The 17,408-nt window shown below is 51.9% G+C and overlaps 1 protein-coding gene across 1 annotated transcript in view; it reads left to right on the top strand.

The window, feature by feature from the left end:
• Positions 1–9,094: 9,094 nt before the first annotated feature.
• Positions 9,095–17,408, top strand: part of HIC2 (HIC ZBTB transcriptional repressor 2) — a gene marked incomplete at its 3' end in the record, with an annotated part of 28,606 nt that continues 20,292 nt past the window's right edge. Inside the window, exon 1 of the mRNA XM_080820985.1 lies at positions 9,095–9,134. The remainder of the gene's footprint in view (positions 9,135–17,408) is intronic.

Raw genomic sequence — 17,408 nt, 5'->3', positions numbered from 1 at the left:
CTGAGATCATGACCCGAGCCGAAGGCAGAGGCTTTAACCCACTGAACCACCCAGACGCCCCTGGAGAAGGAATTTAAAGAGACCAATGTAAATTCAGAGTTCAAATTCAAAAGGGTACTATTACAAATGATGGGAAAAAAGGGACCTGACAAAGGAAAACAGAGGGACCCAGCTCTAGAACCAAGTCAGGAAGACCAAAGCCAAGAACGACAGGAGCTTACAAAATATGCCCACAAAGGTTTGTTTCAGTTCTGCAAGAAGCTGTCCTGGATCAGCCAGGACAACCCAAATAGAAGAGCACGAGGGAAAGCAGAACAAGCCGACTAGCTCATCCCTTCTCCTGGTAGGGAAGAGCAGGCTTCCCAGCCACGGCAAGTGGTAAAGGAGAAAGAGAGCAGTGCTTCTCCAAATGAGGTCCATTTCTGAACCCAGAGGTGGATCTCAATGTACTGAGGGACGCCAAAAGAGCATGGGCATGCTGCCCAGCTCTTCAAAAGGGGAAAAGCCCACTGCCTAGACTCTAGCCCAGAGAGCTTGATGCCCATCCCAGGCCAGAGTGCGGCAAGCTCCAGAAACAGACCACTGCCCAATAGCTCTGAGGGACTAACAGGAGACAACCCTGACCCCAGCAGGAGCGGGCTACTCCACGTCCCACAGAACCTTCAGCTCATCCCGGAAAGGAGAGCAGGAAACAGCTATACACAGTGGGCTGTCACAAAACTACAGTGCGTGCATCCGAGTTTGGGCAAAGTATTTAACAAAGTCTTTTTTTCTTCTTTGGAGATCTACGATGGGCCCTGGAAAGGCAACCATTCAAAATCTTCCCAAACAACCCTCACACAGGACCTGAGAACCCTTCACGAGCCAGTGATTCGAAACTAGCTTGTGACCATGGTCCTCTTTAAGAAATCCAGACAGGGGGCACCTGGGTGGCTCAGTGGGTTAAAGCCTCTGCCTTCGGCTCAGGTCATGATCTCAAGGTCCTGGGATCAAGCTCCACGTGGGGCTCCCCACTCAGCAGAAAGCCTGCTTCTCCCCCTCCCTCCGCCTTCTGCTCTGCCTACTTGTGCTCTCTATCTCTCTGTCAAATAAGTAAATAAATAAAATTTTCAAAGAAAGAAAGAAAGGGCAATCAGAGGAAGTCACGCTGGGAGCAACATTGGAGTTAGCACTGAAACACGGCTTGCCAGGCAGAGGGAATAGCATAGGAAAATCCCCTTCCTTGGCCCCACAAACCAGGGCACTCAGTTTCCCTGTTAGATGTCGGAAAACCGACTGCACATCTCCTTGCCCAGATCCAAGCCTTCCCTGAGTATTTTCTCATCTCCTCCCTCATCTCATCTCCATGGTCTTCCAGGGCCAAGGACCACCACTGTGCTGTTCACTAGTGTGGTACCCATCTCACTGATGTCAATGATGTCAGCAACTGTTGGTTGAATGACAGTGGAGTGTGTGGACTCTCTTGGGCTCAGGGTGTTTGGTTCCGCCTGGGTCTGTGAGATGGCAAAATGAGGGGAGATGGGTAGTGAGGAAGCCTCTGCCCAGCACGGCATGGCCTTTGCTCTAGGGAATATCATGTTGGGGGACTTAATTTTTTTTTTAAAGATTTTATTTATTTATTTGACAGACAGAGTTCACAAGTAGGCAGAGAGGCAGGCAGAGAGAGAGGAGGAAGCAGGCTCCCCGAGGAGCAGAGAGCCTGACGTGGGGCTCGATCCCAGGACCCTGAGATCATGACCCGAGGGGAAGGCAGAGGCCCAACCCACTGAGCCACCCAGGTGCCCCAGGGGGACTTAATTTTTTAAAAAAGGACTGGCTGAGGGGCACCTGGGTGGCTTAGTCATTGAGCGTTTGCCTTTGCCTCATTGTGATCCCAGGGTCCTGGGATCAAGCCCCGCACTGGGCTCCCTGCTTAGCAGGAAGCCTGCTTCTCCCTCTCCCACTCCCACTGCTTGTGTTCCTTCTCTCGCTATGTCTCTCTGTCAAATAAATAAATAAAAAATCTTTAACAACAAAAAAAAGGATGGTTGATAGATTGATTTTTAAAAGATTTTACTTATTTGAGAGAGTGTATGTGCCTGTGAGCAGCGGGAGGGACAAGGGGAGAGGGAGAGAGAGAATCTGAAGCAGACTCCATGCAGAGCACTGAGCTGAGGGGGGGGGGCTGGATCCCATGACCTGCCCCCCCATGCTCCTCCCCCTCATCATGGCCTGAGCTGAAATCAAAAGTTTGCCACTTGGGATGCCTATGTGGCTCAGTCTGTTAAGTGATTGCCTTCGGCTCAGGTCATGATCCCAGGGTGCTGTCCATCGAGCCCTGTGTGGGGCTCCTTGATCAACAGGGAGACTGCTTCTCTTTCTATCAAATAAATAAAATCTTTTTAAAAGGATGAAATCCAAGCTGACTCCACACTGAGCAGAGCCTGCTGTAGGTTTGGATCTCAAGACCCTGAGATTATCATCCCAGCTGAAACCAAGAGTCGTCTTTTTTTTTTTTTTTAAAGATTGTGTTTATTTATTTGAGAGAGAGATAACAAGAGAGAACATGAGCAGGGCAGGGGAGAGGGACAAGCAGTTTCCCTGCTGAGCAGGGAGCCTGAGTGGGGCTCAGTCCCAGGACTCCGAGATCATGACCTGAGCCAACCCAACCCATTGCACCACCCAGACGCCCTGGGGGACTTCTCTTCAAGTGAAGTACTATTTTTGCTTTAAATATTTTATTTAAATATCTGAGAGAGAGAGAGAGAGGGCACAAGCAGGGGAGAGGTGCAGAGACAGAGGGAGGAGAAGACCCCCCTGCTGAGCAGGGAGCCAGATGCGGGACTCGATTCCAGAACCCTGGAATTATGCCCTGAGCTGAAGGCAGATGCTTAACCGACCAAGCCACCCAGGCGGAGTATTGTTTTAAGAGGCAGGACCAAGCTCTTGCCTATCAGAGGGGCTTGGGTTTGAGCTTTGCTGTGTGACCTTGAGCAAGTGACCTTACCCTCTTTGGGCCTCAGTTTTCTCATCTATAAAATGGGATTGTAGTGCCATCCTTCTCATAGGTGGTGATAAGGAACAACACGCCCATGTGTGTACAGTGCTTTGCTCACATGTAGAGTAAGGACTCGATGTTGGGAGCCAATAACAGCAACCAGGAATTGGGTGGGGCTGTTGTTGTCGCAAGAGTGATTCTGCTTCCCAGTTGAGTGACCTGAACACCAGGCTTCTGTAGTGCACTCTGCCTCCTGTGTGGACCACTCACATTACACCCTTTGCGACAGGGAATGAATGAAACCCACATGACTTGGGAAGCAGCAAATGGGGTGCTCTGTGGTGGGAGAGAACGGGCTGGGGGTTGGGAGGAAATTCATTCATTCATTCATTTGACCTTTTAGTTGACCACCTATTCGGAGGCAGGTGGGTACTAGGTCTACAAGAATGAACAAGACAAGTCTTCTTGTTGTCATGGCAACTGCCCATCGTGGGCATCAGGACCGTATCAGGGTGAGTAGTCTGGGATCAGGGGAGATGATGTCTGAGCTGAGTAGGAGTTGGCCAGGCAGAGGTGGGGAGAAGGGGGGCGGGTGATGCAGGCAGGAGGAGACCTGGGCACTGATGCCCAGAGGTGGGAGGAAAAATCTTGGCATGTTCAAGAACAGAGAGTTTGCCCTTGTGGTTTGAGCTTGGGGTGGGGGGAGGTGAGATGTGATTTTACATGGGAGATACTTACACTGAAATATTACTGGTTGTTCAACTATTCAAATTTAACTAGGCAGCCTGTATTTTTTTTATTTGTTAAATCTGCCTGTCATTTAAGAAGCTGTGATTTACCCTTTGGGGATATTTTGTATCATTTGTTTTCCTTCTGTTGTTGTTTTTGATTTTTACTTATTTACTTATTTATTTATAAAGATTTTTATTTATTTGACACAGAGAGATGCAGAAAGAGAGGGAACACAAGCTGGGGGAATGGGAGAGGGAGAAGCAGGCATCCCGCTGAGCAGGGAGCCAGAAGTGTGACTTGATCTCAGTGCTCTGGGATCATGACCAGAGCCCAAGGCAGACGCTTAAAAACTGAGCCAGTCAGGCGTCCCTACTTATTTATTTATTTTTAAAAGATTATTTATTTATTTATTTATTTATTTGACACAGAGAGAGAGAGCGCGAGTGAGCACCAAAGCACCAAGCACGGGGAGGGGCAGGCAGAGGGGAAGCTTAACGAGGAGCCCAATACGTCCTGGAGCCCCAATACTGGGCTCCATCCCAGGACCTTGGGATCACGACTTGAGCCAAAGGCAGCTGCTTAACTGACTGAATCCAGTCAGGTGTCCCTGTTGTTATTTTAATTGAGGAAAGATGATGGTAAAAGTGGCAAATCGGCTCTACTGTCCTTACTTGATCCATACTACATGACATAACAATCACAGCTGCTTTAGCTAGGGCTTGCCAGATCCTGATTCCGAGTACTCTATCTGCCAGTTTCATCTTCATCAGTCCTCCAAGGAGCCCCACGGGCAGGTGCTGTTATGATTCTCAAATGACTGATGAAGAAAGATGATCAGAGAGGTTAGCTCCGGTGCTAGACATACAGAGGGAACTGCAGTCCAGAATACACCTAGTTCTCAATGGCTCTCCTATCCCTGCCCCTGTGTGGTTTTTATATTTCCTTATTATCTTCCATCCAAATAGAGTTTTACAGGGTTGCTATCAGTGTGAACAAAATCTTAAAATCTATTTTTACTTAATATATCAAAAACTTTCCCCCAAGTTACAAAGTCTAAGTGTTTTTGAACTATTGCACTAGAAGCATGCTTGGATTTTGTAAAGTGCTTGGCAGGGAATGGGCTTGAGAGTGAGCACTGGAGGTGGGGAGAGACCATGCAAGCCTGCTCAGGACAGAGATGGTGGGGGTCTAGCTCAATATGATTTAGAAATCCCCCCCAACCTTTTTTTTTCTTTCTGATTTTGTTTGTTTGTTTAGAGATTTTATTTTTAAGTAATCTCTACACTCAACGTGGGGCTCAAACTCACAACCCTGAGATCAAGAGTCCCATGTTCCACCCACTGAGCCAGCCAGGTGACCCTCTTCCTAATTTTATTTTATTTATTTTTTTTTTTTTAAAGATTTTATTTATTTATTTGACAGACAGAGATCACAAGTAGGCAGAGAGGCAGGCAGAGAGAGAGGGAGAAGCAGGCTCCCTGCTGAGCAGAGAGCCCGATGTGGGGCTCGATCCCAGGACCCTGGGATCATGACCTGAGCCGAAGGCAGAGGCTTTAACCCACTGAGCCACCCAGGTGCCCCGCCCTCTTCCTAATTTTAAAGGGAGCATGTACTAAGTATGAAAAACTTGGAATGTCGGGGAAAGTTAAGGACGCAGGAATAACAAAACCTTAGCTGGCAGGATATGAATTGGTACACGATTTGGAGGGAGAATACTCGGCAGGACCTATGCAAATTGAAAATGCCCACATATCATTTAACCGTAGATTCTATTTCTAGTAAACTATTCTGCCCAAGTGAAGGCAGGAGAACATAAAGCTATATATTCAATGACTTTAAAAATTTGTCTTTTTAGGGGCACCTGGGTGGCTCAGTGGGTTAAGCCTCTGCCTTCGGCTCAGGTCATGATCTCAGGGTCCTGGGATCGAGTCCCACATCGGGCTCTCTGCTTGGCGGGGAGCCTGCTTCCTCCTCTCTCTCTGCCTGCCTCTCTGCCTACTTGTGATCTCTGTCAAATAAATAAGTAAAATCTTAAAAAAAAAAAAGTCTTTTTAAAGCATCAAACTGTAAATATTCTGAATAGCTATGATTAAGGCAAGTGTTTGCAGAACCCTCATACTCTGGAATCTGTCAGCTATTAAAAAGTGAATTTAGGGGCGCCTGGGTGGCTCAGTCAGTTAAGCGTCTGCCTTCAGCTCAAGTCATGATCCCAGGGTCCTGGGTTCGAGCCCCACATCGGGCTCCCTGCTCTTCGGAAAGCCTGTTCTCCCTCTCCCACACCCCTGCTGTGTTCCTTCTCTTGCTGTGTGTGTCTCTCTCTGTCAAATAAATAAATAAAATCTTAAAAAAAAAAAGTGAATTTATGTGATATGAACTAGAAAGACATCTGTGATAACTTCTCAGGGACAAAGAGCAAATGTCTTGTAAGTTCTAAAGTGACTTAGAATTTATATAGTATATTATTTTATACTTCCATAAAGTAAGGTCTTTTTTGTAACATGTGAACAGGTACATGCTGATGTCAGAGGAAGGAGTGAAGGTACATGTCAAGCCATTTATGTTACTTCAGAGGACAGATGGGAGTGGGGAGGAAGGAGAATTAGGAGCTTGAAAAAAATGTATTTTGGCTAGAATTATTCCTAGAAGAAATGTTGCTTTTGTAATAAAATACTAAATTACACGTGTACGAAAAAAATCACAACACCTAGAGAGAACCTCTGTAAATAATTTGGTGTATTTTCCTCCTTTGCTTCTCCATGAATCAATATTTTGTATTTTGTATATACTTGCACAGTTTTTTCTCTTAATATCATTTCCACATTTCTAGGTCATAAAACATCTTTGTAAACACTGCTTGTAGTGGCTGCTTAACATTTTATCACGTGGTGAGCTGTTTAACCAATCCCTTATTGTCATTTATGCTGTATATGAGTTTTTTTCATTATTATAAATGACACTTGAAAAAATATGATTGTACAATAATTTCCAAATGCAAATGAAACAAGTGACTACTGAGTGCTCTGGGCACTGGGGTTCCAAGCTTATGGTCTGGTTACAAAGAGAGATCATCAAGCATATCGTCTTCAAATGTGGTTAATTTTCTTTGAAACAGAATCCAGAAGATGGATTATTACTACTCTGAGGAGGTACTGATCATTGTAAAAGATTTTTATTCTTAACTTGTACTGTCAAATTCACGTTCAGAAATTTTGAGACAATTTGTATACTTCCAATAATATAGGACAGTGATTACCCACCAGACCCCTTCCTGGGGTTTAAAGGTTATCACTTGAAACCAATTCCTGATTTGGTAGAGAGCAAAACAAAACACGGGCCACCCCTCCAACCCCTCAGTCATCTTGTAGTTTTAATTTGCATGTCTTTGGTGATTGGAACATTGACATTTTTTTCCAGCAGTTTCTTTCTTTCTTTCTTTCTTTTTTTTTTAAAAGGATTTTATTTATCTATTTATTTGAGATGGAGAGGGAAAGAGCACTCCAGTGGTGGGGAGAATAGAGGGAGAGGGTGAAGCAGACTCCCCCTGATCAAGGGGTGGACATGGGGCTCAATCCCAGGACGCTGGGATCATGATCTGAGCCAAAGGCAGACGCTTAACTGCCTGGGCCACCCAGGTGCCCTCAGTAGTTTCTTCAGATAGTTAAGTTCTCTACTAAACTCTATTCATGGAATATGCCTTTTCTTCCTTACAAATCCTTGATATTTTTCTTTGCATTTATTATGTTCTTAACATTTCTAAGATCTGTTTCTAGGGCTTTTTTTTCTTGGTTTGTACCCCACTGGGTTGACAGCAATAGCTTTATAATTTAAGTATCTATTACAGCAAGTCCACCTTCATTTGTGAGAAATGATAGCTGTTTTTGGTTATTTATTCTTGCTGGTGAACTTAGAATTTTGTCAAGTCTTGTTAGGATTACATTATTTTATACATTACATTCAGTATTACATTTCAAGATTTTATTTATTTATTTTATTTATTTATTTGACAAGGAGAGATCACAAGTAGGCAGAGAGGCAGACAGAGAGAGAGGAGGAAGCAGGCTCCCTGCCGAGCAGAGAGCCCGATGCGGGGCTCGATCACAGGACCCTGAGATCATGACCTGAGCCGAATGCAGAGGCTTTAACCCACTGAGCCACCCAGGCGCCCCACATTTACATTTAATATACGTTAAATTTATACATTAATCTGGAAAGAATGGTCGCATAACCAGCCTTCCTGAGGGAAATTATTGAATTGGCTTTCTGTTTTGACTAGTGCTAGGGCACAACTTCTCTGCATGGCAAGTCTGGGTTCTTCTCAGACTTTGACAGTGGTGTGTTCTTATGTTCGGTGTTCAAAGTAGAAAGAGGTCCATTAAGTAACTCCTTAGAGAAAGTGGCTGCCGCTCAGGGCAAGCTACAGCCCTTCAGCAGGCCGCGAGAACGATTGCCACGAGCCTGGGTCCAGGCGGGCCAGCTTAGGCACGACGCTTGACCCCCTGGGGCCTGCGAGGGGGGCTGCGGTCACCGGAAGGGGCTGGCTGAGCACCGCGTGCTCGCGACCTCCGCGACCTTTGAGCAGGTAAGGCCAGCCCGCGGGGCTGTAGGAGCGGGGGCCCGAAGGGGCGCTGGGGTCAGGGGTCAGGGAGTTCCGTTCCCCTCCGGACCCAAATGGCCCGATCCCGGCCTCCTCGGGAGCCCAGAGCACGCGGCCTCCAGTCCCCGGGAGGGTGCGCCTTTGACGGTGGGGTCCCTGCGGTGGGCAGCACAGAGCCAGGGTGCGAGAGTGTCCTGGAGGTGGGGCGCACGCGGGTCGCTAGGGGTTCCTGATGAGGAACTCGGAGGGGTCAGGCTCAGGCTCGAAGGGGGTCAGCTCTGAGGGTGCAGGCTGGGCGTGGGCCTGTGGGGGTCCAGAGTCCTCTTCCCGGGGGTGGGGGTGGTGGGTGGGCGGTCCGGGCGTTTCGAGGTGCGGTCGCGGTCCCGCCCCTGCACCTGGGTTCGGGGTCTGGCGGGGCGCCCACGGTCGGGGTCCCCGCTTCTCCGCGCGCCCCTCCCCCACTGCGCCGTCCAGCAGGCTCGTCGCCCCGCCCCGCCCAGTGTTCGGACCGCTCACCACCTCCGCCCCGCCCCCACCAGTCCCCGCCCACCACAAGACCCCGCCCCACCCCGCCTCCGGCCCCGCCCCGCCGGTCGCCCATTCAGATGTGGGTCAGGGGTGAGCGGGCGGCGCCGACGTCACAAGCTTCCAAGATGGCGCCGGGCGGGCGGCTGTGAGCGGCGCTCAGGGCGCGCTGGGCGGGGAGCCGAGCCTGGCCGGCGGCGGGCGGACGGGGCGGGCGCAGGCGGCGCGAGTTGGGCGCCGAGGACGGGGCGCCGCGGGCAGGGCCGGCCGGCCGGCGGGCGGAGCGCCGCCGCCGACGCACACGAGGTGAGAGGCCGTCGGGGGCAACAGGGGGGCGCGGGCGGGGGCCGCGGACGGGCGCGCCCCCGGGGAGAGGGGCGTGGGCGGGCGCGCGCCCGCAGGGGCTGGGCGGGGGCGCACGCGGGACCCCCGGCCCGACGCAGCCTGCCCTGGCTTTGTGGTCCCGGTGCCCGGTAGGGCGCGGGCGGCGGGGGACCCTGGGCACAAAGCCCAGGGGCCGCGCCAGGCCGGGGCGCGGGTCTGCAGAGCGGGGGTCGGCGGCTGAGCGGGCGCCGGCTCTTTGTGCCTTTTCATTAGCAATCTAATCCGAACAGTGTCGGGCGAGCTGCGCTGCCTGACAGGCGGGCGGGCTTCCATTATGCAAACGCCCCAGCGCCTGTGGCCGCCCCTCGTAGGGGGATTTTGCTATTTCCAGAACTGCGGCCCTTTGCCTGCGGTCCCTTTTTGTTGCCCCCCCCCCTCCTCCGCGGGAAGACCGGCCTGGGCAGGGGCAGGGTTGGCCTTGGAGGGGCCGCTTCCAGAAGGCCGGGCCCTGCGGCTGGTGGGCTCGCTGCCCTGCCCCCAGACCTCTCCTGTAGGCAGCCACTTGGCAGGAAGAGAGATGGGCTTGGGGGAGGGGGTCTGCTGGCAGTGGGAGGGGACCGGCTGGCAGAGGAAGGGGGCTGAAGGGCTCCAGCTTGTCACTCTGTTTATCTACCGAGATGGTTCATATTCACATGGACTTATTTGGTGCATGTGGGGTGGGGGGGAGGCAGGGATGCCTCTCCCTGGGGGGGCAGTGACTTAGGGAGAGGAGGGAAGGAGGTCAGATAATACGCGCAGCGGCCCCACCCAGAACAGCGTGGGACTGCCTGGGGAAGGGAGCCCAGTGCTGATCCGGATGGGTTGGAACGGTTTTGAAGTTATTTATCCGTGTCTTCTCCTGTCCCCTCCACCCCCAGTGTCTTTTCCAGTAGGAGTTGCCAAGCACATCTGGAAAGCTAGGTTCCCGGCCCTACCCCCGCTCCCCGCAGGAGGGGTGTAACCCAGAGAGGCCACCCCTCTGACATATGTGGTTGGGGGGGGGGGAGGGGTAGAGCTTTGCCCATAGGAATCCTGTGGCGGTGGATTGTTGACTGATGTGGGGATTGCTGTGCCTCTTGTGCTTGGGGGAGGAGGAGAGCTGGCAGGTAGTGGAGGGGCCTCCAGAGCCTTTAGGCTGAACTTGGGGCTGTTCTCCAGGGACTTTGGATGGAGAGATGGAGCTAGGTCACCCAAACCCAGGACCTTTCTGAAGCTAGCATTTATTGCTTCCTGGCTCCTGGCTTTACTTCTTCTCTTCCATTCCCATTTGCCAACTCTGGACTCCTGGCCCTTTTAGCAGACATTTTCAGGAGCTCAGGCCATGTGGTTGGTCTGTAGCCCTGGCTAAAGGAGAGAGTGTACACTTAGCAGGGTTGCTGGAGTGGTCTGAAAAAAAGCAGATGGGCCGGCCTCAGGCTGGCCTCCAGAGACAAAGCTGTGTGGTGAGATTGCTGGTTAGCTAGCTCTTAGCACCAAGGGGGGATGGGAAGCTGATACTTGGGGGTTGAACTGAGGCTTTTGGCCCAGGAGTAGATCGCCTTGCCTTCGAGAGAACCTTTGGTCTTGTACAGTTGGGCTTAGGAAAATGTCTGGGTCCCATGGGCAGGCAGTAGACTCATAAGGCTGGAAGGGGGCTCCCCACCTGCCTGCCTGCCTGCCTTAGGGGTCAGAGCTCCCAGGTTGGTCTGCTTTCCTTTGACTTCTGGCTTTCTGCAGACCAGTTTTGGGGGAGTTGCTGAATATCTCTTGCCCAGCTTCTCTGGCCGTTCGACTCAGAGTGCTGGTGTGTGCCCAGAATTTCTCCCTGCAGTGTTTTCCTGCCAGTTGTTAGGACTTGTAGATTAGTCACTCGGCTTTTACAAGCGATTCCTGAAAAGAAAAATCTCCCTCTGGTTGCTGGCTCTGCATAGAGGAAGAAGCAGCCCGAGGGAGCCAGGCCTTTAATTAAAGCAAAACTGAAATGATTGCTGCAATTGCTGGAAGGAGAAGCAGCAGCACAGGTGGGGCAGAGGCACTGTGTCCTGTCCTGGCGCAGGACCTGCTCTGGGGACAGGTAGGCAGGATCCCATCTTCGTTCCCTGGTCTTGGCCAGCAGCCCAGCCTTCTCCACAAGCTGCAGTCCTGGATTAATCCTCACGTAGTGTTTTCTTTCCATAGATCAGATTTCTCATTTGGTTAATAAGCACAGCCTCCGATCCACTTGAAGTCAGCTGTCGTGGACTTGGAGCAACAGGGTTTTGCATTATTGAGCTGACAGGCCTGCTGCCTTCCCAGAGTCCTTATTGTGTGTCAGGGTCAGATCTGGTGGCGGTGGGTGTGGGTGGTTTGGGGGCAGTGCCTTTTAATCAGCTACTAGCCCCCAGAGAAGGGCTGGCTGGGCAGTTCTGGAGAGTCGGAGGAGTGAGGAAGGAATAAAGTTCAGTTTACCCAGGGGACCTGTGGTGTTGCCCTTTTGCTGGCCTGTTGGCCTCAAGCTGTCAGCCCCACCCAATGCTTGCTCGCCTTGCCCACTGGGGCTGAGGGCTACTGCCCCCAGGACCTGATCACTAGGAGAGTGGGGCCTCTTCCTGTTTCTGCCACGTGGGAGACAGCTTTTACCATCGAGAAGAAACAACCAGTCAGGTTCTTGCCCTCCTGGTTTTTGGAGCCTGGCGAGGGAGGGCAGTGAGAGGGAAGTGGACTTAGAAAGTCTGGAAGTGAGTGTGACATTGGGTCTGCCGTTTACTCTCCATGTGACCTTGGACAGTGATTGATTCTGAGCCTTAGTGTCCCCTTGTCTAAAATGGGAGCAGAACTTGAGTTTACATTACATATCGCTGCCCTCCAGAGCTTAGCCTGGGGAAGACAGACAGGCAAACAAACGATTGTAAGATAGACTGATAAGGGTTGGCACGGTGCTGTTATGCGGTGCAGAGGGCACCGTGGATGGTGGCTGTAGCTTCGAGCTGTGGAGGAAGGGGCTGGCTCCGGGCCGGAGGAGAGCCACAGATGGCATGCTAAGTTCAAGTTGGCTGGAAGAGAGTTTTACGGCGGAACGCATAGACAGTGGCAGTGTGGAGGGCGAGATAGAGCAGTGAGGCGAGAGCACGAGCCTGTAGATGCTGTGTGTTAGAGAAGCTAGCACAGGAGCACCCTCTCCATGGCAGGCACCTGTGAGGCTCTTTAGCAAGCTTTTTATTCCTTCAAGATTTTCTGAGAACAGACACAGGGGTGCAGTGCCCAGCCCCTGCAGCTCCGCTGGATCATGCTGGTCTCTGACTTTCACAGCCTTACAAACAAGTGGTCGGTCTTAGGCGGGGAGATAGGGGCACACTTGGTTTTCTCGGAATCCTTCCAGGTCAGCCCGCCGGATAGTCTCCTCTTACAGATGGGTAAATGAGACTCAACTGGGAGATTACATAACTTGTGGGGCTGCAAGTAAGCAACTGGTTAGGCTGGGGCTGGAGGGTAAAATGCCTTTGACTCCTGGGCCTTGTGAGGACCCGTGTGGCGTGGAGTCTCGAGGTCTGAGCTCTGAGCAGGGAGAGGCAAACAGACAGCCCCCTCCCCAGGAGGATCCAGTCTCTCGGCTTAGGGGTTTCCAAACAAGCCAGGCCAGTTTGACTCTGCCTGGCACGACCAGCCTGTGCTTCCTGCTGGGAGGGGCCTCGCCCTGAGGGATAGGGACCTGGGCTGGGGGAGGTCTCGGAGAGCTCCTATAGCCTGGAGTGGCAGGAGTGGCGAAGCAAGGGAAGCAGGTGGGGGTTGGGGTTGTATGTGGGCCCCCAGTGAGCTTGATAAGGAAAGGAAAGCCAGGAGGCAACTCCAGGCCTGTCACAGTCCAAGAGGGAAGGGCTCAGGCTGGGGTGCCTCTGCTGAAAGAGGGTGTGGCTGGACTTAGTAGAGAGAGTGACCCTAAGAACCTGCCCTGGGACAGTCAGGAAGGGATTCAGAGCCCCTCCTTCAGACTACTCAGTTTTCATGTTTTTCATGGTAATATCCCACGTGGGTGGAGGAGAGGGTGAATGTGGCTCTGGGGTGAGAGCAGGTCCTCCTGTGGGTGAGAAGGGACAGAATAGCCATATACGTACGCCGAAAGGCTTTGCTGCTGCTTCTGAGATACGTAGCCTGGAGTGGGTGTCCGTTTTCTGTTTGAGGGTAATCTACCTCCGTGGGCATTTGGGGTATGGATGAGGAGGGAGAGGCGGGAATGGAAAGGCAGGTGGCCCAGTCTTTGAGGGTATGTACCTCTGGCTCTCCTGTCCATTCCATGGCAATTCCAAGGGCCACTAAGGAAAGGCAGTGTTTGGGCTTGGCTAGGGGGCCGCTTCCAGGTGGGGAGTTGGCCTCTTGAGGAGATGGAAGGGCTGCTGGCTCTGGCACGGGCGTGGCCGCTGTGCAGACTTGTCCCGCGTTCCAGGCTCCTGCGGTGGCCTCAGGCTTCTTTCCCAGCAGCACCTGTGGGTGGGTGGGTTCTCTCAGGTGAGTATTGGGAGGGGCCCCTCCAATGTCTTGAGAACAGTAACTACCCCCACATCACACACCCCCCCCCCCGGCCCCCGAGATGTTCTCATCAGACCAGACCACACTGGGGTCTGAGCTTCCTCGTCCGCCTCATCAGCCTGGTTATAGGCCCTTTAAGGAGAAGGAATGCTCGTGGCCTTTGTAGTTCCCTCACCTGTGCTGCTTTGGAAGATTGTAAGATCTCGGTGGATTCTTGTTCCTGAAATGAATGAGAAGCAAGGGTAGGGTTGATGGCTGGGAAGGTGGGGTCTGAGGCCTCGGTGGCCTTACCCTTTGTGGACACCATGGTGCTTTCCTTATGATGAGTGCTTGCTGCGCATTGACCCATCAAGTACATGCTGTTACTGTGCTGCTGGGAAGAGGCCTGCCTGCTGATGCCCTAGTTCCCATTCCCGCAAGTGAGGATCACCTGGTTGCTGGTAGAGGCTGGCCCAGCCCGGCCTATTTCTAACTTCCATGTTTCCTAAGACATGGAAGTGAATGTGATGTGTAGCCAAGGTCGAGAACCACTGCTTTAGCAGGTGATGAATCTATGTTGGTAATAGAATCAAGCAAGTGGTGAGTCTCCATTGACCAGTGGATTATGATCTGGGGTGTCATGAATGCTTTACTCTGATGGCCCAGTGGGATCGAATTTACAGAACAAGTTAGGTTGATTTTGTTAGTTACTAGAGTCTCGGAGAAGCACCAGACACAAAACACAGAAGGCATTTACTCTTTTCACGGTCCCTCTTCCTTGGGGGCAGTGGGAGAGACCCCAGGCCAGTGTGCACTAGGGGGCATCTCTTTGGAGGTCTCTGGAGTGCTGCCTGCTGCTCTTGAGCCCAGGGCTCTTCGTCCTGCTTGGTTTTCAGAATTTCCCTGTTCTGCTTTTGTGAGTGCATTCATGGGCCCTGGTTGGCCTCTCTGTGCCCTGGCAGGGCCTGACTTAGTGATATTTGGGATCCTTGTGGCTCCCTAGTGAGCCACTGTGGCCATAGCCAGGGACTCCTGGGACCTGAGCCCCTGTTTTTCTCTTTGACCTCAAGGTCCCCGGGAGAGAGAGATTGGTCCTAAGGTTGCTTTTCTCGATTGTTATCTGGATAAGGTGTGTAAGGAGCTGGGAAACAGAATTGGGAGGGGGTTGCTGTGAAAGGGCATTAGAGGTAGAGCTTCAGGTAGTAAGACCTGGCTCACCTGGCTCAGCTCTCTTTGCTAGAAGAGAACAAGGGGCAGTCCTGAGGTTTCGTGCGTTATCTGTGGCCAGATGGAACATAAGACAGCGCTGCCGCTTGCTCTGGGCAGCTTACAGAATGAGGTGAGCAGCAAGGCCCCTGAGTCTGGTGTGGTTCTGGTTGGTGTTCTGGTTAGGAAGTGCTGTCCATTAGGGAAGGAAGACCAGCCTGGGCTGGGGCAGTGAAGGAGAGGGGATTGAGAAGTCTTGGCTGGTAGTTGAGGTAGAAGTGGGTGGTGTTGGGAGCATAGGCAGGGTGTCCTTCCTCTCTGTTCTTTTCTTTCTTTCTTTTTTTTAAACAATTTTATTTATTTATTTGACAGAGATCACAAGTAGGCAGAGAGGCAGGCTGGGGTGGGGGGGAAGCAGGCTCCTGGCTGAGCAGAGCCTGACGCAGGGCTTGATCCCAGGACCCTGAGACCGTGACCTGAGCCGAAGGCAGAGGCTTAACCCACTGAGCCACCCACTGCGCCTGGGTAGGTGCCCCCTCTCTGCACATCTTGGTGGATGACTCTGGTTCTGTCTTGAGAGCTAGTGGTCTTTGGGGTGGGTTCGTGCCTCAGCTCTTTTTTGTCTCTTTGTCCCACTCTGCCTCCCCCCCTGCCCTCCGGTAGAAAGTGATGGATGGTTTGTGTCTGACAGGTGTTACTGCTGGTTTGCTTGAATACGGGAGGAAGGATGGTTCCCGCAGAATTCCTGACAGAATGCTAGGAAAGTAGTCCAAGACGAGGGCCAGGGACTCACTTTTGGGCTCTTCTTACCCCGTGGTAGCCCTTGTGGGAGGTGTTCGAATTTAATCATTGGAACATAACCTGTGCAGTGCCAATCATTTTATCAAGTCTTCACTGTGCAAGTGGCTCAGAGAGGTTAGGCAGTTAGTCTCAAGTCATGTAGCTAGGAAGCCAGTAAGACGTTCCTTTTTTCTTTTTTCTTTTTTTTAAGATTTTATTTATTTATTTGACAGAGATCACAAGTAGGCAGAGAGGTAGGCAGAGAGGGGGAGGGAAGCAGGCTCCCTGCCGAGCAGAGAGCCGGATGTGGGACTCTGTCCCAGGACCCTGAGATCATGACCTGAGCTGAAGGCAGAGGCTTAACCCACGGAGCCACCCAGGCGCCCCAAGAAGTTCTTTTTTAAAAAGATTTATTTTATTTATTTTTAAAGGTTTTCTTTATGTGTCTGAGAGAGAGAGAGAGAGCATACAAGCAGGGGGAGGAGCAGAGGGAGAAGCAGGCTCCCCATGGAGCAAGGAACCTGATGTGGGACTCAATCCTAGGACCCTGAGATTGTGACCTGACCTGGGGCAGATGTTTAACGGACTGAGCCACTCAGGCATCCCAAGACTTAGTTATTTTATTTTTTTTATTTTTTTTTTTTTAATTTATTTATTTATTTATTTATTTGACAGACAGAGATCACAAATAGGCAGAGAGGCAGGCAGAGAGAGAGGAGGAAGCAGGCTCACCGATGAGCAGAGAGCCCGATGCGGGGCTCGATCCCAGGACCCTGGGATCATGACCTGAGCCGAAGGCATAGGCTCTAACCCACTGAGCCACCCAGGCGCCCCAAGACTTAGTTATTTTAGAGAGAGAGAATGTGAAGGGTTGGGGGGGGAGGGGTAGTAGGAGAGAGAATCCTTTTTTTTTTTTTTTAGGTTTTATTTATTTATTTGACAGACAGAGATCACAAGTAGGCAGAGAAGCAGGCAGAGAGAGAGGGAGGGAAGCAGGCTCCCTGCCGAGCAGAGAGCCCGATGTGGGGCTCAATCCCAGGACCCTGGGATCATGACCTGCGTTGAAGGCAGAGGCTTTAACCCATTGAGCCACCTAGGCGCCCCAGGAGAGAGAGTCCTTAAACTGGCTCTCTGCTGAGCAAGGAGCCCAGCGTGGCCCTTGATCCCAGGACCCCAAGATCATGACCTGAGGTGATATCAAGAGTCAGATGCCCAACCGACTAAGCCACCCACGCGCCCCTGTTAGAGACGTTCTAAGAGTAAGTTAAACACAACCACACACGTGTGGCAGCCTCAAACACGTATGTGTGGGCTCCTTCCTCTGAGCTGTGCTGGAGCCTAAGGACAAAGTTTTCATTTTGAGGGGGGCGGCCGTATGGCTGTCTTGGACAAAGCCTGGAGTTGGGCGGGAGTTCCTTGTAAACTGGGGAGGGACCACTACAGGCCTGGTGAGCAGGTCCGTTCCCCACCCTTCTCCAGGTGGGGTCTGGAGGTGGTCAGGGGGTCAGGACTCTCGGGGTCATCCTTAGCCTTCTAGTGCCAACTCCTTCCCTTCTGGCATGTTGGACTATAAACTTGGGCTTTTGTTGACCACTTTTCAGAGGATCTGTGAGGGTGATAGTCTGGGGGTTCCTGGGAACTCAGAGCTGGGCTCCTTTCCTTCTCTTGGTATTCTCACTGTGAGGGCAAATGAGAGGTGCTTGGGACTGGGCAGGGTGGCCTCCTAGGGTGAGGCTGTTTCTTGATAGATGGGTGATCTTGGCGATGAGG

Source organism: Martes martes, assembly GCF_963455335.1.
Source record: "Martes martes genome assembly, chromosome: 13".
NCBI lineage: Eukaryota > Metazoa > Chordata > Mammalia > Carnivora > Mustelidae > Martes > Martes martes.
This window is presented reverse-complemented; position numbering and strand designations above follow the sequence as displayed.